This window comes from Somniosus microcephalus, unplaced genomic scaffold, assembly GCF_052327205.1.
Source record: "Somniosus microcephalus isolate GS21.2 unplaced genomic scaffold, FLI_Smic_1.0 unresolved_chr1, whole genome shotgun sequence".
Taxonomy (NCBI): Eukaryota; Metazoa; Chordata; class Chondrichthyes; order Squaliformes; family Somniosidae; genus Somniosus; species Somniosus microcephalus.
Window position 1 is genome coordinate 159,358,475 of NW_028225179.1, and position 24,980 is coordinate 159,383,454.

The 24,980-nt window shown below is 55.7% G+C and overlaps 1 protein-coding gene and 1 pseudogene across 2 annotated transcripts in view; both read left to right on the forward strand.

The window, feature by feature from the left end:
* Positions 1 to 24,980, forward strand: part of LOC147096368 (zinc-binding protein A33-like) — a 766,539-nt gene that overhangs the window by 135,203 nt on the left and 606,356 nt on the right. The window lies entirely within an intron of this gene.
* LOC147096372 (zinc-binding protein A33-like) lies at positions 1,493 to 24,752 on the forward strand (annotated as a pseudogene). Its single transcript, XR_015074896.1, has 6 exons — positions 1,493 to 1,975; positions 2,066 to 2,161; positions 2,255 to 2,488; positions 3,384 to 3,406; positions 3,506 to 3,621; positions 23,844 to 24,752. The product of XR_015074896.1 is annotated as a zinc-binding protein A33-like (transcript).

The window sequence follows — 24,980 nt, forward strand, 5'->3', positions numbered from 1 at the left end:
CTGCACCAAGCTTCAGTGCCTCCCTGAGCATCTAGTTCCGGGCCATGCAATGAGCAAGTCTGCAATACTCAGTCACACACAGGCCCTTGATATGGAAGACCAGCAAGTTTCAGACAAGGCAAAGGATGTCTTGAACCATCGAATCTACAGCACAGAAACTGCCCATTCGGCCCAACTGGTCCAGGCCGGTGTTTATCCTGCAAACGAGACTCCTCCCACTCTAAGTACCTCTTCCCCCCTGCCCGCGTATCCCTCTATTCCCTTCTCTCTAGTGTATGCATCAAGCCTCCCTTTCAATGCATCAATGCCCTCTACTGCATACACTCCATGTGGCAGCGAGTTCCACATTCTCACCACTCTCTGTGTAAAGAAATTCCTCCTAATATTGGAGGAAAGATGTCACTCCAAGTCCTTCCACAGTCAGTTGATGTTTGTTTCTGGCCCAGTGTCCCTGGGAAGGATCCATTGAGCACAGAGGCCTGTGTTATGGAGTTTCCTGGGAGGACCCGGCCTTGACAGAAAATCCACTGCATCTTCTCTCCAGACTTCCTCTGCAAACACACATTCCAGAAGCAGATGGGCAGCCGCCTCTGCCCCAGTGGTAGGTGTCAGCTGTGGCTCAGGGGGGAGCGCTCTCACCTCTGAGTGCGAGGATTGGGGGATGAAGTCCCACTCCATAGACTTCATCACATAACCCAGGATAACACTCCGGAGCAGCACTGAAGAATCCGCAGTGTCAAATGGTGTCGCCTTTCTGTGAGACGGTAAACAGTGGCGCAGTCTGCCCTCTCAGGTGGGTGTAAAATACGGCACTATTCCGAAGAGAAGGGGAGTTCTCCTGATGGCCTGAGCAATATTTATCCCGCAACCAACACCTGAAAAACAGATGCTCTAGTCATTTATTTCATTGCTGTTTGTGGGATCTTGCTGTGCTCGCTTTGGCTGATGTGTTTCCCTACATCACAAAAGTGACTTCACTTCAAAACTACTTCATGGGCTGTGAAGCACTTTGGGACGTCCTGAGGTGGTGAAAGACGCGCTAGAAATACAAATATTTATTTTCTCTCTAGCACATATGTCATTTCACTTATAGCGATTCTCTGTACCTGCCATCTTAGATCACTCTTTGGCAGCTATGGGAGCGGCTGCAATCATTAACACAATTCAGTTTATGGATCTCTATCTCACACCGTGTGTCACCAGAGGGTTTGTAGTCGGCAGTGAGTTCGATCTGGAGCAAAGTGCCCTGGAATCTCGATCCCCGCCCATCTCCGCCTCCTCCCTCCCTCTCTCTCCCTCCTCCCACTGCCAACACTCCAGGAACCTTCACCCTCCCGGCCAGGGTTCAATTATTCCCCTCCGTGCTCTAACCCTGTTTGTCCTTCACACTGCTCTAGGTTGTGTCTCCCTGTGTAAACGTCGGCAGGACATAGACGAGTTTATAATTATAATTCCCTGAGTATTGCAGTGAAGTTCATCGGGAAATCACTGAACTGAGGGTGTTTGGCAGCAGAGAAACATCGACATTGAAAGCGGTTTGAATCAGGAAGTGCTGAGGGTGAACATGGCTTCCAGACAGCAGGCCGAGAGTTTGACCGAAGATTTAATTTGTCCCATTTGTCTTGATTTCTTCACCGATCCGGTTTCACTGGAGTGTGGGCACAACTTCTGCCGCTCCTGTATCACACAGTGTTGGGAAAAGAAGGAGACAAACTCCTGCCCGGAATGTCGAGCGGAGTTTCCGGAAATAAATCTCAAGAATAATCGGGTCTTAGCGAATCTGGCCGAGAAAGCTCGAAAATTAACCTTGAATCCGAAAGAGGAGGAAAGTAAACGTCACTGTGAGGAACATCAGGAAGAACTGAAGCTGTTTTGTGAAACTGACAAGAAATTGATCTGTCTGGTTTGTAGAGATGCGCGGGAACACAGAGAGCACCGCTTCATGCCCATTAAAGAAGCTGTTGGAATCTACAAGGTAAAAGGGAGCAGATTTGATCACCTGATTAATTCATCACATTTTCATGGTCTAACATTTTTATTCTGTGATTTTCTCTCCCAATCCCAGGATCAGGTGAAATCTTCCTTAGATTCTCTCACAGAGAAGAAATCGGCGGTTCTAGAAACGGAATTAAAACAGAAACAGCAGATTTCCGCAGTTAGGGTAAGGTCTCCCTGTGCTGATTTTCTGGGATCTCAGTTAGTTTTGTTCCCTTTATCGCGGTACATTAATTATGTTTCACATTTCATTTGGTAGGAACAGTCGAGCAGTCTGCAGGCACACATCACATCCGAGTTCGCTAAAATGCATCAGATCCTCAGTGAGAAAGAGCAGCGTTTAATCAGAGATCTCAGGGAACAAGAGGGGGAGATTCTAGAAACAATGGAGAAAAACCTTCGAGATATTCAAGAGAATTTAAATTCTATTCAGGATAAACTCTCAAAGTTGCAGAAACAGATGGAGCAAAAAGACGGGCTGACATTTCTGAAGGTGAGGATTATATTGCGGGTCAGTTCAGTGAAACTTCACACAGTCACAAAATAACCGGTGATAACTGAAATAAATGCAGCATTTGCTGAATAATTCGGAACTGATTTAAACCGATTGGTTTGTCTATTCCCGGATGGTTCTGTTGTTGTCACCGAACTAACCGGCTCCCACACTGTCCGCAGATTCCCGGGAATACCTGCAACCTCCCGGGAATGAGTTGTGGTGATCTTGATATTTTGCGTGTAATTATTTCCGTGTTGCTCCAGTTTAATATTTTCCTGGCACTCAGTAATCCAGTCCCAGTTCCATGTTGTGAGTGTGTGGGTGTGTCTGGTGCGGTGGGTGTGAGAGTCACTGTGTCTGTGAGTGACACTGATGTTGAGTTCCAGTATCTGACACACAAATCAGGCTTTTCAACTACTTACAATCATAGAATCCCACAGCACAAAAGGCCCATTGTGCCTGTGCCGGCTCTTTGAAAGAGCTGTGCAATTAGACCCACTCCCCCTGCTCTTTCCCCACAGCCCTGCAATGTTTTCCTTTTCAAGTATATATCCAATTCCTTTTTGTAAACTGTTCTTAAATCTACTTCCTGTCAGTCAGTGCATTCCAGATCATCACAAGTCATTGCCAAGAAATCCCCACTCTATATTTTGCCAGTTATCTCGGCGATTTGTGAATGTGATCCCCCAGGTCTCTCTGTTCCTGCACCACATTTAAAATTATACCATTTAGTTTATTTTGCCTCTCCTCATTCTTCCTTCCAAAATGCATCACTTCACACTTCTCTGTGTTAAATTCTATCTGCCCTGTGTCTGCTCATTTCACCAGCCTGTCTGTGTCCTCCTGAAGTCTTTTACTATCCTCCTCACTGTTTGTGTTTTATTTATTTCAGGAGGAAGCTTGTCGGAAGAGGAGGTAGGACATGCTCTTTACTGAAACTCTGCACAGTTTGGTAAAATAACTCAGAAAATTGTTAAATGTCGATTTATAACATCAACTGTTCAATATTTACAGGATTAGTGATGAAGATCAAGTACTGTCAGTAGCAGATGGCGCCCTGTCTATCGGAAAGTTCAACGGCCCTTTACAGTACACAGCGTGGAGAGAAATGATAGACGCCATTAATCCCGGTAAAAGTCTTATATTCCTTTTCCTGATTTATAAATCCAGATGAGAATAGACTGAACGGGCTCCCAGACCCCGGATTAAATGTTCACTGATGTCCGTGTCTAGTCTGGAAGTCAGGAGTCTTTGCTCTGGATAAGGGAGGGCCTGGGGTGATCTTATTGAATTATTCAAGATCCTAAACCGCAGAGAGAAGATAAACATCCACAGGTTTAACACAGTCACAGAGTCTACAACAAAGTAGGGATAGTCTCAAACTGAGAAAAGGGAGGGTGAAAAGGCAGTTTGGATTGAGCGAGGTTGGGTTTTTGAGTGACCCCATTGATCGTGCAGGCAGTGAATCAGTGAGCCCACTGCTCGCTCCATGAAATTGGTCAGAGGCCCAATCCATTCTCAGGGTTGGGCTTCAGGACAATATTGCTGGCGAGTTGCCCACGGATTTGGAGCGTGGGAAGGTGCTCGGTGATCCTTGAGGATGGAGGCGGGAGACAGGAAATCCGCCAAATCCTCCCTGGAGGCAATTGAGCAGAAGCTGTTTAAAGGGGGGCGGAGTGGGTTGGGACGGTGGGGAGGGTACAGGAATATACGGTGGGCGGCTGGAAAACCAAGGATCGACCAGCAGCAGGCAGGATAATTCAGGCACCTCCTGGCCACAGAGAAACTGTTACGAAAGAGGGAAAAAAAGAGTGTGTTTTGATATCGCGCCTTTCACGACCTCAGGATGTCCCAAAGCGCTTTACAGCCAATGAAGAGTTTTTAAAGCGTAGTCACTGTTGTAATGTAGGAAACGCCACAACCAATTTCTGCACAGCAAGCTCCCACAAACAGCAATGTGATAATGATCAGATGACCAGTTTTGGTGATGTTGGTTGAGGTACAAATATTGCCCAGGACACCGGAGAGAACGAACTCCTTGCGCTGGATTCCTATTTCGCGGCTGTGACACCATATCCCGGCGGGCATTGGTGGGGACCAGGTGGGAAGCGCTGCGTGTGATTTTTGCCTCATTACTGCTCCGTTTACACTTTAAATCCGGGCGATAGTGAGACGTAAATCACTCCAAATACTTTATGGGGAGGGTATGGAAAGTAAGGGAGGCAGAGTTGTCTGAGGGTATCAGCAGCTTCAAGAGAGAGTTTGATAAGAAGCTGGCAAAAACTGTAAACCCAAATAGGACTGAGCTGCCTGGGCTTGGAGAGTGGAATTGTGAGGGCTGAGGAGAGGGGAGGTCTAATTTGGACACCCTGCCCTATTGGACACCCTGCCCTATATCACAGCAGAAAATACACTTCAAAAGTAATACATTGTGTGAAGTGCTTTGAGACACTTGTCAGGAGCATTAGAAATGTCCGTTTCTCCTTCAGAGGTAACTGCAGTGTATTTATTTCCAACACATCCCTTATGCTGGACTCTGTCTTACCTGTGAAATATTTTACTCACAACAGTACTTTCCTTGTGGCCTTTGAAAACAGCTGCTTAAACCCGAGTTTAGAACCACGCTAGAAAGTCATCGCATCACCTTTGAAAGCAGCTTCACACAGTGACACTAATCCCATCATCACTCACTTCCACCTAGACTCTCACCCACTTTCTCTGATCTGCTTTGAGTTATTCACAGTTCTTACTTCAGTTCCTAAATTCACATCAATGTATGTTCTGATATTTTATACCAATATTCCTACTGGATAAATCATCAACACTCGGTTCAATGTTTGGTATTTTTATTTTTATTCTCTCGCTGCATTATTGTCTTTATTTTACATATCCATGGTGCAAGTAACCAATCAGAAGCCAGGCTGCCTGTCTTACTGAGATTGTATTCTCTGCTGGACCCACCTCCTGCTCCATTGACCCCATTCCCACTAAACTGCTGCCCACCCAACCTCTCTTCCTGGGTTCCTGTTAGCTCACATTGTAAATGGTTCCCGCTCCTCATGTCCTATCCAGCTCCTTTTCAAATCCAATGTCATCGCACCCTTCCTCAAAATTACCCACCCTCTATCCCTCTGTCCTTGCACTTGATCTCCAACCTTACTTTCTTCTACAGAGTACTTGAACGTGCGGTCACTTCTGAAATCCCTGGCCATTTTCCCACAACTGCATGCCTGAACTACACTAACCAGATTTTCATCCCTGTCATCATAGCCCCAAAGTGGCCCTAATAAAGGTCACAAATGACATGCTCTACGACAGTGAGTATCGCGCATTTTCCCTCCTCATCCTCCTGGAGCTCTCTGCAAACATTGACCATTCTCCTCCAATGTCTCTCCTCAATTGTCCTACTCAGTGGGACTGCCTTTACTTGGTTCACATTTACCTATTTGATCGTAGCCAGAGTATCTCCAGCAATGGCTTCTCTTCCCGCCCCCGCACGGCACCCCAGGAGATTCTCAAGTATTTATTCTTGGTCTTCTTCTCTCACTGATCAACATGTTGCCACTTGTCAACCTCATCCACAGAAACAGGCTCAGTTTCCAGATGTACACCGATGGTACCCAGCTCTACCTCTCCACCACTTCTCTTGACCCCTCCACCGCCAGTGAATTGTCCAACAGATTATCTGGAATCCAGTTATGGAGGAGCCAGAATTTTTTCCAGTTAAACATCGTGAATATTTAAGCCATCAGTTTGGAAATTGTCAACAACTCTACATCCTGGTCACCAACTCCACCCCCTCCTTGGCCACTGTCTCAGGCTGAACCAGACCCTTGCTGTTCTATTCAATCTGGAATTGCACTGCTGATTGTGATCAATCTAAGAGTGTCTGGGACTTTGTCTCCAGTACATGGTGTATCCTGTCTCTCCCATTTCCTCTGCTGAGCTTTTTAATTTAGTTTCCCTCGGTTGTTTTTGGTTCTCTCTTCCTTTCTGCAGCAGCTCCCTCCTCATTGTTTTCTCTTTAACTTTTTCCTTCTCTTCTCTCTATTCTCCTGCTGTCGGTACTTTCCCCCTCTCCACACATCGACAGCGCTGATTAGTGGTGTGTGGGTCACGCCTCCAGAGAGAGATTGCGGGTAAAATTAGTCTGGGTGGTAACACAGAATGGGCGATAGTAAATCAGAGGCCCATTTTACATTGTGCCCAATATTAATTCCCATTGAAGTTAATGGAAACGAATATTGAGGGAGCGCGATACGAGCTGCTGTTTGGCTGTCACCTAAAATGGTCCAAGACCAATTTCACCCACTGTGTCTCCAGGACACATTAGAGCTTCTGTCACTGATTCCTTGTTAATTTTCAAATGCCCTTGATGCACTCTGCAGGCACTTGAACCCCTCGCTCTCTCTCCTCGCTCTCCTCGCTCCCCTCTCTCACCCTCTCTCCCCATCCGCTCTCTGCGTTTCCCCACTCTCTCCGCTCCCCCATCTCTATGCACCCCTCCCCTTCTCTCTCCACTCCAATCCCCTCCCGGTCTCTCTCCCCAACATCTCTCTCCCCAACCCCCACCCCTCACACCCCTCCCCTCTCTCTCCACTCCCCCCTCTCTCCCTCCTCTCCACCCCCTCTCCCTCTCTCCACTCCCACCTCTCTCCCTCTCTCTCCACTCCCACCTTCTCTCCCTCTCGCTCCACTCCCCCTTCTCTCCCTCTCTCTCCACTCCCCCCTTCTCTCCCTCTCTCTCCACTCCTCCCTTCTCTCCCTCTCTCTCCACTCCCCCCTCTCTCCCCTCCCTCCTTCTCTCCCTCTCTCTCCACTCCCCCCTTCTCTCCCTCTCTCTCCACTCCCCCCTTTTCTCCCTCTCTCTCCACTCCTCTCTCTCCCTCTCTCTCCACTCCCCCCTTCTCTCCCTCTCTCTCCACTCCCCCCTCTCTCCCCCTCCCCCCTTCTCTACCTCTCTCTCCACTCCACCCTTTTCACCCTCTCTCTCCACTCCTCTCTTCTCTCCCTCTCTCTCAACTCCCCCCTTCTCTCCCTCTCTCTCCACTCCCCCCTCTCTCCCCTCCCCCTTCTCTCCTCTCTCTCTCCACTCCCCCCTTCTCTCCCTCTCTCTCCACTCCCCCTTCTCTCCTCTCTCTCCACTCCCCCCTTCTCTCCCTCTCTCTCCACTCCCACCTCCACCCCTCCTCTCCACTCCCAACTTCTCTCCTCTCTCTCCACTCCCCCTTCTCTCCCTCTCTCTCCACTCCCCCCTTCTCTCCCTCTCTCTCCACTCCCCCCATCTCTCCACCTCCACCACTCCCCCATCTCTCCCCACCCCCCTTCTCTCCCACTCTCTCCACTCCCCCCCTTCTCTCCCTCTCTCTCCACTCCCCCCTTTCTCCCTCTCTCTCCACTCCTCCTCTCTCTCCTCTCTCTCCACTCCCCCCTTCTCTACCTCTCTCTCCACTCCCCCCCTTCTCCCTCTCTCTCCACTCCCCCCTTTCTCCCTCTCTCTCCACTCCTCTCTTCTCTCCCTCTCTCTCCACTCCCCCCTTCTCTCCCTCTCTCTCCACTCCCCCCTCTCTCCCCTCCCCCCTTCTCTCCCTCTCTCTCCACTCCACCTTCTCTCCCTCTCTCTCCACTCCCCCTTCTCTCCCTCTCTCTCCACTCCCCCTTCTCTCCCTCTCTCTCCACTCCCTCCCTTCTCTCCCTCTCTCTCCACTCCCCCCTTCTCACCCTCTCTCTCCACTCCCACCCTTCTCATCCCTCTCTCTCCACTCCCTCCCTTCTCTCCCTCTCTCTCCACTCCCCCTTCTCTCCCTCTCTCTCCACTCCCCCCTCACCCTCTCTCCACTCCCCCCCTTCTCTCCCTCTCTCTCCACTCCCCCCTTCTCTCCCTCTCTCTCCACTCCCCCGTCTCTCCTCTCTCTCCACTCCCCCTTCTCTCCCTCTCTCCACTCCCCCTTCTCTCCCTCTCTCTCCACTCCCCCTCTCACCCTCTCTCTCCACTCCCCCTTCTCTCCCTCTCTCTCCACTCCCCCCTTCTCACCCTCTCTCTCCACTCCCTCCCTTCTCTCCCCTCCCTCCCTTCTCTCCCTCTCTCTCCACTCCCCCTTCTCTCCCTCTCTCTCCACTCCCCCCTTCTCTCCGTCTCTCTCCACTCCACCCCTTCTCTCCCTCTCTCTCCACTCCACCCTTCTCTCCCTCTCTCTCCACTCCCTCCCTTCTCTCCCTCTCTCCACTCCCCCCTTCTCTCCCTCTCTCTCCAATCCCTCCCTTCTCTCCCTCTCTCTCCACTCCCACCCTTCTCTCCCTCTCTCTCCACTCCCACCCTTCTCTCCCTCTCTCTCCACTCCCCCCTTCTCTCCCTCTCTCTCCACTCCCCCCTTCTCTCCTTCTCTCTCCACTCCCCCTTCTCTCCCTCTCTCTCCCACTCCCCCCTTCTCTCCCTCTCTCTCCACTCCCCCCTTCTCTCCCTCTCTCTCCACTCCCCCTTCTCTCCCTCTCTCCCTCTCTCTCCACTCCCCCCTTCTCTCCCGCTCTCTCCACTCCCCCCTTCTCTCCCTCTCTCTCCACTCCTCCCTTCTCTCCCTCTCTCTCCACTCCCCCCTTCTCTCCCTCTCTCTCCACTCACCCCTTCTCTCCCCTCTCTCTCCACTCCCTCCCTTCTCTCCCTCTCTCTCCACTCCCCCCTTCTCTCCTTCTCTCTCCACTCCACCCTTCTCTCCCTCTCTCTCCACTCCCCCCTTCTCTCCCTCTCTCTCCAATCCCTCCCTTCTCTCCCTCTACTCTCCAATCCCTCCCTTCTCTCCCTCACTCTCCACTCCCCCCCTTCTCTCCCTCTCTCTCCACTCCTTCTCTCCCTCTCTCTCCACTCCCCCCTTCTCTCCCTCTCTCTCCACTCCTTCTCTCCCTCTCTCTCCACTCCCTCCCTTCTCTCCCTCTCTCTCCACTCCCTCCCTTCTCTCCCTCTCTCTCCACTCCCTCCCTTCTCTCCCTCTCTCTCCACTCCCTCCCTTCTCTCCCTCTCTCTCCACTCCCCCCTTCTCTCCCTCTCTCTCCACTCTACCCTTCTCACCCTCTCTCTCCACTCCCCCCTTCTCTCCCTCTCTCTCCAATCCCTCCCTTCTCTCCCTCTCTCTCCAATCCCTCCCTTCTCTCCCTCTCTCTCCACTCCCCCCTTCTCTCCCTCTCACTCCACTCCTTCTCTCCCTCTCTCTCCACTCCCCCCTTCTCTCCCTCTCTCTCCACTCCTTCTCTCCCTCTCTCTCTCCACTCCTCCCTTCTCTCCCTCTCTCTCCACTCCCCCCTTCTCTCCCTCTCTCTCCACTCCCCCTTCTCTCCCTCTCTCTCCACTCCCCCTTCTCTCCCTCTCTCTCCACTCCTCCCTTCTCTCCCTCTCTCTCCACTCCCTCCCTTCTCTCCCTCTCTCTCCACTCCCCCTTCTCTCCCTCTCTCTCCTCTCCCCCCTTCTCTCCCTCTCTCTCCACTCCCCCCTTCTCTCCCTCTCTCTCCACTCCCCCCTTCTCTCCCTCTCTCTCCACTCCTCCCTTCTCTCCCTCTCTCTCCACTCCCCCTTCTCTCCCTCTCTCTCCACTCCCCCCTTCTCTCCCTCTCTCTCCACTCCTCCCTTCTCTCCCTCTCTCTCCACTCCCTCCCTTCTCTCCCTCTCTCTCCACTCCCCCCTCTCTCCCTCTCTCTCCACTCCCCCTTCTCTCCTCTCTCTCCACTCCCTCCCTTCTCTCTCCACTCCCCCTTCTGTCCCTCTCTCTCCACTCCCCCCTTCTCTCCCTCTCTCTCCACTCCCCCCTTCTCTCCCTCTCTCTCCACTCCCTCCCTTCTCTCCCTCTCTCTCCACTCCCCCCCTTCTCTCCCTCTCTCTCCACTCCCCCCTTCTCTCCCTCTCTCTCCACTCCCCCCTTCTCTCCCTCTCTCTCCACTCCCCCCTTCTCTCCCTCTCTCTCCAATCCCCCCTTCTCTCCCTCTCTCTCCACTCCTTCTCTCCCTCTCTCTCCACTCCTCCCTTCTCACCCTCTCTCTCCACTTCTCCCTTCTCTCCCTCTCTCTCCACTCCTCCCTTCTCTCCCTCTCTCTCCACTCCTCCCTTCTCTCCCTCTCTCTCCACTCCCCCTTCTCTCCCACTCTCTCCACTCCCTCCCTTCTCTCCCTCTCTCTCCACTCCCCCCTTCTCTCCCTCTCTCTCCACTCCCCCCTTCTCTCCCTCTCTCTCCACTCCCCCCTCTCTCCCTCTCTCTCCACTCCCCCCTTCTCTCCCTCTCTCTCCACTCCCCCCCTTCTTCCCTCTCTCTCCATTCCCCCTTCTCTCCCTCTCTCTCCACTCCCCCCTTCTCACCCTCTCTCTCCACTCACCCCTTCTCTCCCTCCCTCTCTCTCCACTCCCCCCTTCTCTCCCTCTCTCTCCACTCCTCCCTTCTCACCCTCTCTCTCCACTCCCCCCTTCTCTCTGTCTCTCTCCACTCCCCCCTTCTCTCCGTCTCTCTCCACTCCCCCTTCTCTCCCTCTCTCTCCACTCCCCCCTTCTCTCCCTCTCTCTCCACTCCCCCTTCTCACCCTCTCTCTCCACTCCCCCCTTCTCTCCCTCTCTCTCCACTCCCCCTTCTCTCCCTCTCGCTCCACTCCCTCCCTTCTCTCCCTCTCTCTCCACTCCCCCTTCTCTCCCTCTCTCTCCACTCCCCCTTCTCTCCCTCTCTCCACTCCCCCCTTTTCTCCCTCTCTCCACTCCTCCCTTCTCTCCCTCTCTCTCCACTCCTCCCTTCTCTCCCTCTCTCTCCACTCCCCCTTCTCTCCCACTCTCTCCACTCCCTCCCTTCTCTCCCTCTCTCTCCACTCCCCCCTTCTCTCCCTCTCTCTCCACTGCCCCCTTCTCTCCCTCTCTCTCCACTCCCCCCTTCTCTCCCTCTCTCTCCACTCCCCCCTTCTCTCCCTCTCTTTCCACTCCCCCCTTCTTTCCCTCTCTCTCCATTCCCCCTTCTCTCCCTCTCACTCCACTCCCCCCTTCTCACCCTCTCTCTCCACTCACCCCTTCTCTCCCTCTCTCTCCACTCCCCCCTTCTCTCCCTCTCTCTCCACTCCTCCCTTCTCACCCTCTCTCTCCACTCCCCCCTTCTCTCCGTCTCTCTCCACTCCCCCCTTCTCTCCGTCTCTCTCCACTCCCCCTTCTCTCCCTCTCTCTCCACTCCCCCCTTCTCTCCCTCTCTCTCCACTCCCCCTTCTCACCCTCTCTCTCCACTCCCCCCTTCTCTCCCTCTCTCTCCACTCCCCCTTCTCTCCCTCTCGCTCCACTCCCTCCCTTCTCTCCCTCTCTCTCCACTCCCCCTTCTCTCCCTCTCTCTCCACTCCCCCTTCTCTCCCTCTCTCCACTCCTCCCTTCTCACCCTCTCTCTCCACTCCCCCCTTTTCTCCCTCTCTCTCCACTCCCCCCCTTCTCTCCCTCTCTCTCCACTCCCCCTTCTCTCCCTCTCTCTCCACTCCCCCTTCTCTCCCTCTCTCTCCACTCCCCCCTTCTCTCCCTCTCTCTCCACTCCCCCCTTCTCTCCCTCTCGCTCCACTCAATTCAAATTCAAATTCAAATCGCTTTATTGGCATGATAAGGTACATCTTATGTTGCCAAAGCATCATAATACATTTATGGTTGAACACATAAACGCAGTTCTATTCATACAGTGTATAAACAGGTATGTCCCTGAGTGTATAAATATACAATCGCATTATTTATACATACTCTTTTATTAGTTTACTGGTTGTCCCTCTGTTCATGGCAAGCTGTAACATAGTGTGCCGCCAGTGTTACACAGCTTCTCTCCTCCCCCAGTAGGAATGGCAGTTTTTGGTTGTCATTCAGATTTCTGAATTCAGGGCATAATTGTGAGAATTTTTGGTAGAAATCCTCCCTGATGCCCTGATATTTTCCACAGGCTGTGAGGAAGTGCATCTCTGTCTCAACTACTCCCTGACTGCAGTGAGAGCATATCCTGTCTTCTCTTGGCAGCCTGGTCTGCCTGTGTCTGCCTTTTTTGATCGCTAGGCTATGTTCGCTAAGTCTGTACCTTGTCAAGGTTCTTCTCAGTTTGTTATCCTTTACCATGGTCAGGTAATCAGCTATGTTGTATTGTCTGTTTAGGGCCAAGTAGCAATTGCGTTTGCTTTGGGTTTTTGTTGTTTCTGCCCAATATGTCAGATATTTTTCCTTTTGCTTAGCGACGATTGTGTTGGGTCGAATTCTTTGTGTTACCCTGTCACTGTCCTGGGGCTGGTTATTGTTAGTATTGTTAGTAGTTACTTCACTGAGTCCCAGGACTAGTTGACTGAGGGTATTCTTCTTTATGGTCAGTTCTTGGCATTTCAGGGCGTCGCAGTGATAGCATTGGGGGTTGCTCATTTGTAGGTGATTCCAAAATTTGGTGGCTCTTTTTTGGACAGTGATTATTAATGGATATTGGCCTAGTTCCGCCCTGCATGCATTGTTTACTGTTTTCCTTTGAGTCCGGAGGATACTTTTACAGAATTCTGCATGTAGGATCTCAATTGGGTGTTTGTCCCATTTTGCAAATTCTTGTTGTGTTAGCGGTCCACTCCCCCCTTCTCTCCCTCTCGCTCCACTCCCTCCCTTCTCTCCCTCCCTCTCCACTCCCCCCTTCTCTCCCTCTCTCTCCACTCCCCCCCTTCTCTCCCTCTCGCTCCACTCCCCCTTCTCTCCCTCTCTCTCCACTCCCCCCTTCTCTCCCTCTCTCTCCACTCCCTCCCTTCTCTCCCTCTCTCTCGACTCCCCCCTTCTCACCCTCTCTCTCCACTCCCCCTTCTCTCCCTCTCTCTCCACTCCCCCCTTCTCTCCCTCTCTCTCCACTCCCCCTTCTCTCCCTCTCTCTCCACTCCCCCCTTCTCTCCCTCTCTCTCCACTCCTCCCTTCTCTCCCTCTCTCTCCAATCCCCCCTTCTCTCCCTCTCTCTCCACTCCCCCCTTCTCACCCTCTCTCTCCACTCCCCCCTTCTCACCCTCTCTCCACTCCTCCCTTCTCTCCCCCTCTCTCCACTCCTCCCCTTCTCTCCCTCTCTCTCCACTCCCCCGTCTCTCCCTCTCCTCTCACTCCCCCTTCTCTCCCTCTCTCCACTCCCCCTTCTCTCCCCCTCTCCACTCCCCCCCTTCTCTCCCTCTCTCTCCACTCCTCCCTCTCTCACCCTCTCTCTCCACTCCTCCCTTCTCTCCCTCTCTCTCCACTCCCTCCCTTCTCTCCCTCTCTCTCCACCCCTCCCCTTCTCTCCCTCTCTCTCCACTCCTCCCTTCTCTCCCCTCTCTCTCCACTCCCCCCTTCTCTCCCTCTCTCTCCACTCCTCCCTTCTCTCCCTCTCTCTCACTCCCCCCTTCTCTCCCTTCTCTCTCCACTCCTCCCTTCTCTCCCTCTCTCTCCACTCCCCCTCTCTCCCTCTCTCCTCCCTTCTCTCCCTCTCTCCACTCCCCCCCCTTCTCTCCCTCTCTCTCCACTCCCCCCTTCTCTCCCTCTCTCTCCACTCCCCCCTTCTCTCCCTCTCTCTCCACTCCCCCCTTCTCTCCCTCTCTCTCCACTCCCCCTTCTCTCCCTCTCTCTCCACTCCCCCCTTCTCTCCCTCTCTCTCCACTCCTCCCTTCTCTCCCTCTCTCTCCACTCCCCCCCTTCTCTCCCTCTCTCCACTCCCCCCTTCTCTCCCTCTCTCTCCACTCCTCCCTTCTCACCCTATCTCTCCACTCCCCCCCTTCTCTCCCTCTCTCTCCACTCCCCCCTTCTCTCCCTCTCTCTCCACTCCTCCCTTCTCACCCTCTCTCTCCACTCCTCCCTTCTCTCCCTCTCTCTCCACTCCCCCCTTCTCTCCCTCTCTCTCCACTCCCCCCTTCTCTCCCTCTCTCTCCACTCCCCCCTTCTCTCCCTCTCTCTCCACTCCCCCCTTCTCTCCCTCTCTCTCCACTCCCCCCTTCTCTCCCTCTCTCTCCACTCCCCCCTTCTCTCCCTCTCTCTCCACTCCCCCCTTCTCTCCCTCTCTCTCCACTCCCCCCTTCTCTCCCTCTCTCTCCACTCCTCCCTTCTCTCCCTCTCCCTCTCTCTCCACTCCCCCCCTTCTCTCCCTCTCTCCACTCCCCCCTTCTCTCCCTCTCTCTCCACTCCTCCCTTCTCACCCTCTCTCTCCACTCCCCCCCTTCTCTCCCTCTCTCTCCACTCCCCCCTTCTCTCCCTCTCTCTCCACTCCTCCCTTCTCACCCTCTCTCTCCACTCCTCCCTTCTCTCCCTCTCTCTCCACTCCCCCCTTCTCTCCCTCTCTCTCCACTCCCCCCTTCTCTCCCTCTCTCTCCACTCCCCCCTTCTCTCCCTCTCTCTCCACTCCCCCCTTCTCTCCCTCTCTCTCCACTCCCCCCTTCTCTCTCCACTCCCCCCTTCTCTCCGTCTCTCTCCACTCCCCCTTCTCTCCCTCTCTCCACTCCCCCTTCTCTCCCTCTCTCTCCACTCCTCGCTTCTCTCCCTCTCTCTCTCCACTCCCCCTTCTCTCCCTCTCTCCACTCCCCCCTTCTCTCCCTCTCTCTCCACTCCCCCCTTCTCTCCGTCTCTCTCCACTCCCCCCTTCTCTCCCTCTCTCTCCACTCCCCCCTTCTCTCCCTCTCTCTCCACTCCTCCCTTCTCTCCCTCTCTCTCCACTCCCCCCTTCTCTCCCTCTCTCTCCACTCCCCCTTCTCTCCGTCTCTCTCCACTCCCCCTTCTCTCCCTCTCTCTCCACTCCCCCCTCTCTCCCTCTCTCTCCACTCCTCCCTTCTCTCCCTCTCTCTCCACTCCCCCCTTCTCTCCCTCTCTCTCCACTCCTCCCTTCTCTCCCTCTCTCTCCACTCCTCCCTTCTCTCCCTCTCTCCACTCCCCCCTTCTCTCCCTCTCTCTCCACTCCCCCCTTCTCTCCCTCTCTCTCCACTCCTCCCTTCTCACCCTCTCTCTCCACTCCCACCTTCTCTCCCTCTCTCTCCATTCCCCCTTCTCTCCCTCTCTCTCCACTACCCCCTTCTCTCCCTCTCTCTCCACTCCCCCCTTCTCACCCTCTCTCTCCACTCCTCCCTTCTCTCCCTCTCTCTCCACTCCCCCCTTCTCTCCCTCTCTCTCCACTCCTCCCTTCTCTCCCTCTCTCTCCATTCCTCCCTTCTCTCCCTCTCTCTCCACTCCCCCGTCTCTCCCTCTCTCTCCACTCCCCCTTCTCTCCCTCTCTCTCCACTCCTCCCTTCTCTCCCTCTCTCTCCACTCCCCCCTTCTCTCCCTCTCTCTCCACTCCTCCCTTCTCTCCCTCTCTCCACTCCTCCCTTCTCTCCCTCTCTCTCCACTCCCCCCTTCTCTCCCTCTCTCTCCCCCTTCTCTCCCTCTCTCTCCACTCCCCCCTCTCTCTCCACTCCTCCCTTCACTCCCTCTCTCTCCACTCCTCCCTTCTCTCCCTCTCTCTCCACTCCTCCCTTCTCTCCCTCTCTCTCCACTCCCCCCTTCTCTCCCTCTCTCTCCCCTCCTCCCTTCTCTCCCTCTCTCTCCACTCCCCCCTTCTCTCTCCACTCCCCCCTTCTCTCCCTCTCTCTCCACTCCCCCTTCTCTCCCTCTCTCTCCACTCCTCCCTTCTCTCCCTCTCTCTCCACTCCCCCCTTCTCTCCCTCTCTCTCCACTCCCTCCCTTCTCTCCCTCTCTCCACTCCCCCCTTCTCTCCCTCTCTCTCCACTCCCCCCTTCTCTCCCTCTCTCTCCACTCCCCCCTTCTCACCCTCTCTCTCCACTCCTCCCTTCTCACCCTCTCTCCACTCCCCCTTCTCACCCTCTCTCTCCACTCCCTCCCTTCTCTCCCTCTCTCTCCACTCCCCCCCTCTCTCCACTCCCCCTTCTCTCCCTCTCTCTCCACTCCCCCTTCTCTCCAGTCCCCCTTCTCTCCCTCTCTCTCCACTCCCTCCCTTCTCTCCCTCTCTCTCCACTTCCCCTTCTCTCCCTCTCTCTCCAGTCCCCCTTCTCTCCCTCTCTCCAGTCCCCCCTTCTCTTCCTCTCTCTCCACTCCCCCCTTTTCTCACTCTCTCTCCACTCCTCCCTTCTCACCCTCTCTCTGCACTCCCCCCTTCTCTCCCTCTCTCCACTCCCCCCTTCTCTCCCTCTCTCTCCACTCCCCCCTTCTCTCCCTCTCTCTCCACTCCCCCCTTCTCTCCCTCTCGCTCCACTCAATTCAAATTCAAATTCAAATCGCTTTATTGGCATGATAAGGTACATCTTATGTTGCCAAAGCATCATAATACATTTATGGTTGAACACATAAACGCAGTTCTATTCATACAGTGTATAAACAGGTATGTCCCTGAGTGTATAAATATACAATCGCATTATTTATACATACTCTTTTATTAGTTTACTGGTTGTCCCTCTGTTCATGGCAAGCTGTAACATAGTGTGCCGCCAGTGTTACACAGCTTCTCTCCTCACCCAGTAGGAATGGGAGTTTTTGGTTGTCATTCAGATTTCTGAATTCAGGGCATATTTGTGAGAATTTTTGGTAGAAATCCTCCCTGATGCCCTGATATTTTCCACAGGCTGTGAGGAAGTGCATCTCTGTCTCAACTACTCCCTGACTGCAGTGAGAGCATATCCTGTCTTCTCTTGGCAGCCTGGTCTGCCTGTGTCTGCCTTTTTCGATCGCTAGGCTATGTTCGCCATGTCTGTACCTTGTCAAGGTTCTTCTCAGTTTGTTATCCTTTACCATGGTCAGGTAATCAGCTATGTTGTGTTGTCTGTTTAGGGCCAAGTAGCAATTGAGTTTGCTTTGGGTTTTTGTTGTTTCTGCCCAATATGTCAGATATTTTTCCTTTTGCTTAGCGACGATTGTGTTGGGTCGAATTCTTTGTGTTACCCTGTCACTGTCCTGGGGCTGGTTATTGTTAGTATTGTTAGTAGTTACTTCACTGAGTCCCAGGACTAGTTGACTGAGTCTATTCTTCTTTATGGTCAGCTCTTGGCATTTCAGGGCGTCGTAGTGATAGCATTGGGGGTTGCTCATTTGTAGGTGATTCCAAAATTTGGTGGCTCTTTTTGGATAGTGATTATTAATGGATATTGGCCTAGTTCCGCCCTGCATGCATTGTTTACTGTTTTCCTTTGAGTCCGGAGGATACTTTTACAGAATTCTGCATGTAGGATCTCAATTGGGTGTTTGTCCCATTTTGCAAATTCTTGTTGTGTTAGCGGTCCACTCCCCCCTTCTCTCCCTCTCGCTCTACTCCTCCCTTCTCTCCCTCTCTCTCCACTCCCCTCTTCTCTCCACTCCCTCCGTTCTCTCCCTCTCTCTCCACTCCCTCCCTTCTCTCCCTCTCTCTCCACTCCCCCCTTCTCTCCCTCTCTCTCCACTCCCCCTTCTCACCCTCTCTCTCCACTCCTCCCTTCTCTCCCTCTCTCTCCACTCCCCCCTTCTCTCCCTCTCTCTCCACTCCCCCCTTCTCTCCCTCTCTCTCCACTCCCCCGTCTCTCCCTCTCTCTCCACTCCCTCCCTTCTCTCCCTCTCTCCACTCCCCCCTTCTCTCCCTCTCTCTCCACTCCCCCTTCTCTCCCTCTCTACACTCCCTCCTTCTCTCCCTCTCTCTCCACTCCCCCCTTCTCTCCCTCTCTCTCCACTCCCTCCTTCTCTCCCTCTCTCTCCACTCCCCCTTCTCTCCCTCTCTCTCCACTCCCTCCTTCTCTCCCTCTCTCTCCACTCCTCCCTTCTCTCCCTCTCTCTCCACTCCCTCCTTCTCTCCCTCTCTCTCCACTCCCCCTTCTCTCCCTCTCTCTCCACTCCCCCCTTCTCTCCCTCTCTCTCCACTCCCTCCTTCTCTCCCACTCTCTCCACTCCCCCCTTCTCTCCCTCTCTCTCCACTCCCCCCCTTCTCTGCCTCTCTCCACTCCCCCCTTCTCTCCCTCTCTCTCCACTCCCTCCTTCTCTCCCTCTCTCTCCACTCCCCCCTTCTCTCCCTCTCTCTCCACTCCCCCCTTCTCTCCCTCTCTCTCCACTCCCTCCCTTCTCTCCCTCTCTCTCCACTACCCCCTTCTCTCCCTCTCTCTCCACTCCCTCCCTTCTCTCCCTCTCTCTCCACTCCCCCCTTCTCTCCCTCTCTCTCCACTCCCCCTTCTCTCCCTCTCTCTCCACTCCCCCTTCTCTCCCTCTCTCTCCACTCCCCCCTTCTCTCCCTCTCTCTCCACTCCTCCTTCTCTCCCTCTCTCTCCACTCCCCCCTTCTCTCCCTCTCTCTCCACTCCCCCCTTCTCTCCGTCTATCTCCACTCCCCCTTCTCTCCCTCTCTCTCCACTCCCCCCTCTCTCCCTCTCTCTCCACTCCTCCCTTCTCTCCCTCTCTCTCCACTCCCCCCTTCTCTCCCTCTCTCTCCACTCCTCCCTTCTCTCCCTCTCTCTCCACTCCTCCATTCTCTCCCTCTCTCCACTCCCCCCTTCTCTCCCTCTCTCTCCACTCCCCCCTTCTCTCCCTCTCTCTCCACTCCTCCCTTCTCACCCTCTCTCTCCACTCCCACCTTCTCTCCCTCTCACTCCATTCCCCCTTCTCTCCCTCTCTCTCCACTACCCCCTTCTCTCCCTCTCTCTCCACTCCCCCTTCTCACCCTCTCTCTCCACTCCTCCCTTCTCTCCCTCTCTCTCCACTCCCCCCTTCTCTCCCTCTCTCTCCACTCCTCCCTTCTCTCCCTCTCTCTCCATTCCTCCCTTCTCTCCCTCTCTCTCCACTCCCCCGTCTCTCCCTCTCTCTCCACTCCCCCTTCTCTCCCTCTCTCTCCACTCCTCCCTTCTCTCCCTCTCTCTCCACTCCCCCCTTCTCTCCCTCTCTCTCCACTCCTCCCTTCTCTCCCTCTCTCCACTCCTCCCTTCTCTCCCTCTATCTCCACTCCCCCCTTCTCTCCCTCTCTCTCCCCCTTCTCTCCCTCTCTCTCCACTCCCCCCCTCTCTCTCCACTCCTCCCTTCACTCCCTCTCTCTCCACTCCTCCCTTCTCTCCCTCTCTCTCCACTCCTCCCTTCTCTCCCTCTCTCTCCACTCCCCCCTTCTCTCCCTCTCTCTCCCCTCCTCCCTTCTCTCCCTCTCTCTCCACTCCCCCCTTCTCTCTCCACTCCCCCCTTCTCTCCCTCTCTCTCCACTCCCCCTTCTCTCCCTCTCTCTCCACTCCTCCCTTCTCTCCCTCTCTCTCCACTCCCCCCTTCTCTCCCTCTCTCTCCACTCCCCCTTTCTCTCCCTCTCTCTCCACTCCCTCCCTTCTCTCCCTCTCTCCACTCCCCCTTCTCTCCCTCTCTCTCCACTCCCCCCTTCTCTCCCTCTCTCTCCACTCCCCCCTTCTCACCCTCTCTCTCCACTCCTCCCTTCTCACCCTCTCTCCACTCCCCCTTCTCACCCTCTCTCTCCACTCCCTCCCTTCTCTCCCTCTCTCTCCACTCCCCCCCTCTCTCCACTCCCCCTTCTCTCCCTCTCTCTCCACTCCCCCTTCTCTCCAGTCCCCCCTTCTCTCCCTCTCTCTCCACTCCCTCCCTTCTCTCCCTCTCTCTCCACTCCCCCTTCTCTCCCTCTCTCTCCAGTCCCCCTTCTCTCCCTCTCTCCAGTCCCCCCTTCTCTTCCTCTCTCTCCACTCCCCCCTTTTCTCACTCTCTCTCCACTCCTCCCTTCTCACCCTCTCTCTCCACTCCCCCCTTCTCTCCCTCTCTCCACTCCCCCCTTCTCTCCCTCTCTCTCCACTCCCCCCTTCTCTCCCTCTCTCTCCACTCCCCCCTTCTCTCCCTCTCTCTCCACTCCTTCTCTCCCTCTCTCTCCACTCCCCCCTTCTCTCCCTCTCTCTCCACTCCCTCCTTCTCTCCCTCTCTCTCCACTCCCCCCTTCTCTCCCTCTCTCTCCACTCCCCCTTCTCTCCCTCTCTCTCCACTCCTCCCTTCTCTCCCTCTCTCTCCACTCCCTCCCTTCTCTCCCTCTCTCTCCACTCCCCCCTCCTCTCCCTCTCTCTCCACTCCCCCTTCTCTCCCTCTCTCTCCACTCCCCCTTCTCTCCCTCTCTCTCCACTCCCCCCCCTTCTCTCCCTCTCTCTCCACTCCCCCTTCTCTCCCTCTCTCTCCCCTCCCCTTCCTGTGTCTCTCCCCCACGATCTTTCTCCCCTCCCCTCACCCCCCTCTGTCCCCTCCCCTCCCCCTCTCTCCCCTCCTCCCTTCTGTCCCACCCACTCCCTCCCCTCTCCCTCCACCTCTCTCTCCTCCCCCTGACCCGCTTCTACCCTCCCTTCTCCCACCCCTTCCTCCTCTGTCTCCCTCCCCTCCCCCTCGTGCTCTCTCCCCATCCCCTATCTCTACCCTCCCCTCCCGTCCCCCTCTCTCTCCCCTCCCCCTACCCCCTCTCTCCCCTCCATCCCCCTCTCTCTCCCCTCCCCCTCTCTCTCCCCTCCCCTAAACCCCCTCAACCCTCCATTCCCCTCTCTCTCCCCTCCCCCTGCCACCGCTCTCTCCTCCCCTCCCCCTCTCTCTCACCTCCATCTCATGCTCTCTTTCCCCTCCACCTCTCTCTCCCCTCCCTCCCACTCACTCTACCCTCCCTCCCTGCCCCCTCTCTCCCCTCCCCTCTCCCATTCCCCATCCCCCTCCTGCTCTCTCTCCTCTCCCCTCCCTTCCCACTCACTCTCCCTTCCCCCTCCCCTCTCTCTCCCTCTCCCCTTATCTCTCCCCTCCCCCCTAATCTCTCCCCTCCACTATCAGTCTCTCCCCTCCCCCTCTCACTCCCCTCCCCCTCCCGCTCACTCTCCCTTCTCCCGGCCCCCTCTCTCCCCTCCCCTCTCTTTCTTCATCTCTCCCCTCCCCCTCCCTCTCTCCTCCTCTCTCTCATTCCCCTCCCCTCCCCTCTCGCTCTCTCTCCCCTCCCCCTCTCCCTCTCTCCCCTCACATTTCTCCCTCCCCTCCCTTCCCACTCTCTATGCCCACCCATCCCTCTCGCCTTCCCCTGCTCTCTCTCCCCTCCCCTCCTGCTGTCTCTCCCCTCCCGCTCTCTTCCTCTTTCCTCCCTTTCCCCTCCCCCTCTCGCTATCTCCCCCGCGCTCTCATCCCTATCCCCTCCCCCGGCCCTTTCTCTACCTTCCTCCTCTCTCTACTCATCACCTCTATCTCCCCTCCCTCCCCCTCTCTGCCGCTCCCCCCTCACTGCCGCTCCCCCCACTCCTCTCCCCCTCTCTCTCCTTTCTCTCCCCACCCCTCTCTCTCCTCCCCTTTCTCTCCCCCACCCCTCTCTCCTCCCCTTTCTCTCCCCCACCCCTCTCTCCTTCCCCTCTCTGCTCCTCCCGCCTCCCCCTCTGCCCCGCCCCTCTCTCCGCTCCCCTTTCTGCCCCTCCCCACTCCCCTCTCTCTCTCCTCTCCCCCTGCCTTTCTCTCTCCCCTCCCCACGCCCCTTCTATCTCCCCTCCCCCTCCCGCCCCGCTCTCTCTCTCCCCTCTCCCGCTCTCCCCTCCCCCTCCCGGTCTCGCTTCACCCCTACCCACTTTCTCCCCTTCCCATGCTCCTCTCTCCCCCCTCTCTCTCTCCCCGCTCTCTCTCTCCCCTCCCCTCTATCCCCTTTCTCCCCTCCCCCTCTTGCCCACTCCGTGTCTCTCTGACGCATTCTCTCCCCCCCACTCCCCTCTTTTGCCTCTCCCTTCCCCCGCTATCTCCCCTCACCCCTCCCGTCTCGACCCTCCCCCACCTGCTCTCTCTTCCCCTTCCCCTCACTCTCCCCTGCCCCTCCCGTGCTCTCTCCCCTCCGCTTCCCGCTCTCTCTCCCCTCCCCCCTCCCCCTCTCTTCCTTCCCCCTCCCCACTCTCTCTATGCCCCTTCCCCTCTCTCTCCCCTCCTTTTCCCCCCTTCTCTCCCTTCTCCTCCCCCTCTCTCTCCCCCTCCCGCTGTATCTCCCCTCCCCCACAGCCTCTATCTCCCCTCCCCCACCTGCTCTCTCTCCCACCCCACCCGCAATCTCTCCCCTCCCCCACCCACTCTTTCCCCCTCCCCCACCCGCACTCCCTCCCCATCACCCTCTCTCTCCCACCCCCACTCTCTCCCCGTCCTCTCCCGCTCTGTCCCCACTCCGCCCCTCTGTCTCTCCTCTCCCCACCCCCTCTTACCCCCTCCACTTCTCTCTTCCCTCCCCCTCCAGTACTCTTTCCCCTCCCCCTCTCTATCCCCTCCACTCACCTCCTGCTCTCTGCCCTTCCCCTCCCTTATCTCTTCCCTCCCGCTGCTGTGCTCTCTCCCCTTCCCCTCCCCTATCTCTCCCCCTCCCACTTTCTCTCTGTATGTCTCTCTCCTCCCCTCACCCTCCCCCTCCCTCAATCTCTCCCTCCTTGTCTTCTCTCCCCACCCCCTCCCCCTCTCTCTCTCTCCCTCCGCTCCCCATCCACCTCTTTGTCCCCACCCCATCCCGCTCTCACTCCCCTTCCCTCTCTCCCCTCCCCCTCCCTTTCTCTCCTTCTCGCCCCTCCCCTTCCCCTCTCTCCCCTCTCTCTCTTCCCCCGCCCTCTCATCCCTCCCCCCTCTCTCTCTTCCCCCGCCCGCTCATTCCCCCGCCCTCTCATTCCCCCTCTCTCTCATTCCCCCTCTCTCTCTTCCCCCGCCCTCTCATTCCCCCTCTCTCTCTTCCCCCGCCCTCTCATTCCCCCTCTCTCATTCCCCCTCTCTCTCTTCCCCCGCCCTCTCATTCCCCCTCTCTCTCATTCCCCCTCTCTCTCTTCCCCCGCCCTCTCATTCCCCCTCTCTCTCTTCCCCCGCCCTCTCATTCCCCCTCTCTCTCTCTTCCCCCGCCCTCTCATTCCCCCTCTCTCTCATTCCCCCTCTCTCTCTTCCCCCGCCCTCTCATTCCCCCTCTCTCTCATTCCCCCTCTCTCTCTTCCCCCGCCCTCTCATTCCCCCTCTCTCTCATTCCCCCTCTCTCTCTTCCCCCGCCCTCTCATTCCCCCTCTCTCTCTTCCCCCGCCCTCTCATTCCCCCGCCCTCTCATTCCCCCTCTCTCTCCTTCTGTCTCACTCCCCCTCCCGCTTTCACTGCCAGCCCCCTCCCCATCCTCCTCCTGTTCTCTCTCCACCCGCTCTCTCTCCCCTCCCCTTCCCCGCCCACTCTTTCCCTCCGTTTCCTGTTCTCTCCACCCGCTTTCTCTCCCCTCCCCCACCCTCTCTTTCCCCTCCCCCCGCCTGCCGACTCTTTCCCCACCCCTCTCTCTTTCCCTCCGTCTCCCGCTCTCTCTCCCCTCCCCCTCACTCCACTCTGAACACAACCCAGAGCCCGAGTGGGCACTTTAAAAATCAAATTTGAATAAATCACAGCAAGAAACTAAATCACTGACTGTGTTATTTTAACTTTCCCCCAGCTCCAGCCTCTCTGACTCTGGATCCGAACACAGCGAATCCCCGGCTCATCCTGTCTGAGGACCGGACCAGTGTGAGAGACGGAGACAAACGGCAGCCGCTCCCTGACACCCCGGAGAGGTTTGATTACTATGCCTGTGTCCTGGGATCGGAGGGATTCACATCAGGGAGACACTACTGGGAGGTGGAGGTGGGGAACAAGAATGAGTGGATTGTGGGAGTGGCCCGAGAGTCTGCCGGGAGGAAAGGGGAAATCGACCTGATACCTGAGACCGGATACTGGACTGTGTGGCTGTTCCCTGGAAGAGGCTATTTAGCCAACACCGATACCTTTTCCACCCCCTTCACCCCGAGTGTGGATCCTCGGAAGATCGGGGTGTACCTGGACTATGAGGGCGGACAGGTGTCATTTTACAATGCGGACAACATGTCCCATCTCCACACTTTCACCCACACTTTCACTGAGAGAATCTTTCCCTTCTTCAATCCGGGATCGAATGACGGCGGGAAAAACTCCGCCCCGCTGACAATCTGCGGGGTTAAAGGTCACTAACTGGTCCATCCCATAATTTCACCCTGCCTCCTGCCAGCTGCAAACTGATGGGCGTCGGTCTCAGTCACAGGTGGTGCGGATGGTCCAAATGTCACCTGAGGTCAGGGCGGCTACAACCCAGTGACAATGTGTTGTTGGTGAGATTTGTTTGTTTAATCGGTGCAGGGGAACAAACTCGTGGCAACTGCTCCAGAGACTCCTGTAAAATTAAATAAAAACCTCAAGAACATCGAGAATCATCGGGGCCCAGAGACAGAGGAGAATTAAAACACGGGCAGAAATACACCAAGGGAACCACAGACTCCAGCTGGGAAGTTAAAGGTAAAGAGGGGCAGGGGAGAGGAACTAGGGTGAGATAGAACACCAGTGGGCAGGACATGACAAAGGGACCATCCGAGACACGGCAAATTAAATAATACCCGAGGGAAGGAAAAAGTAAAAGGGGCACCAGATAGAAGTGAAATCAAAAGGGAACAGGAGGGAGTATCAGAAACATGGGAAAACCCAGGGGATGGAAATGATCCGAACATTCAAGCGTGTGGAGTGTTTAGAATAGAGAGTGGACAAGGTCATCACCTGTGGAGAG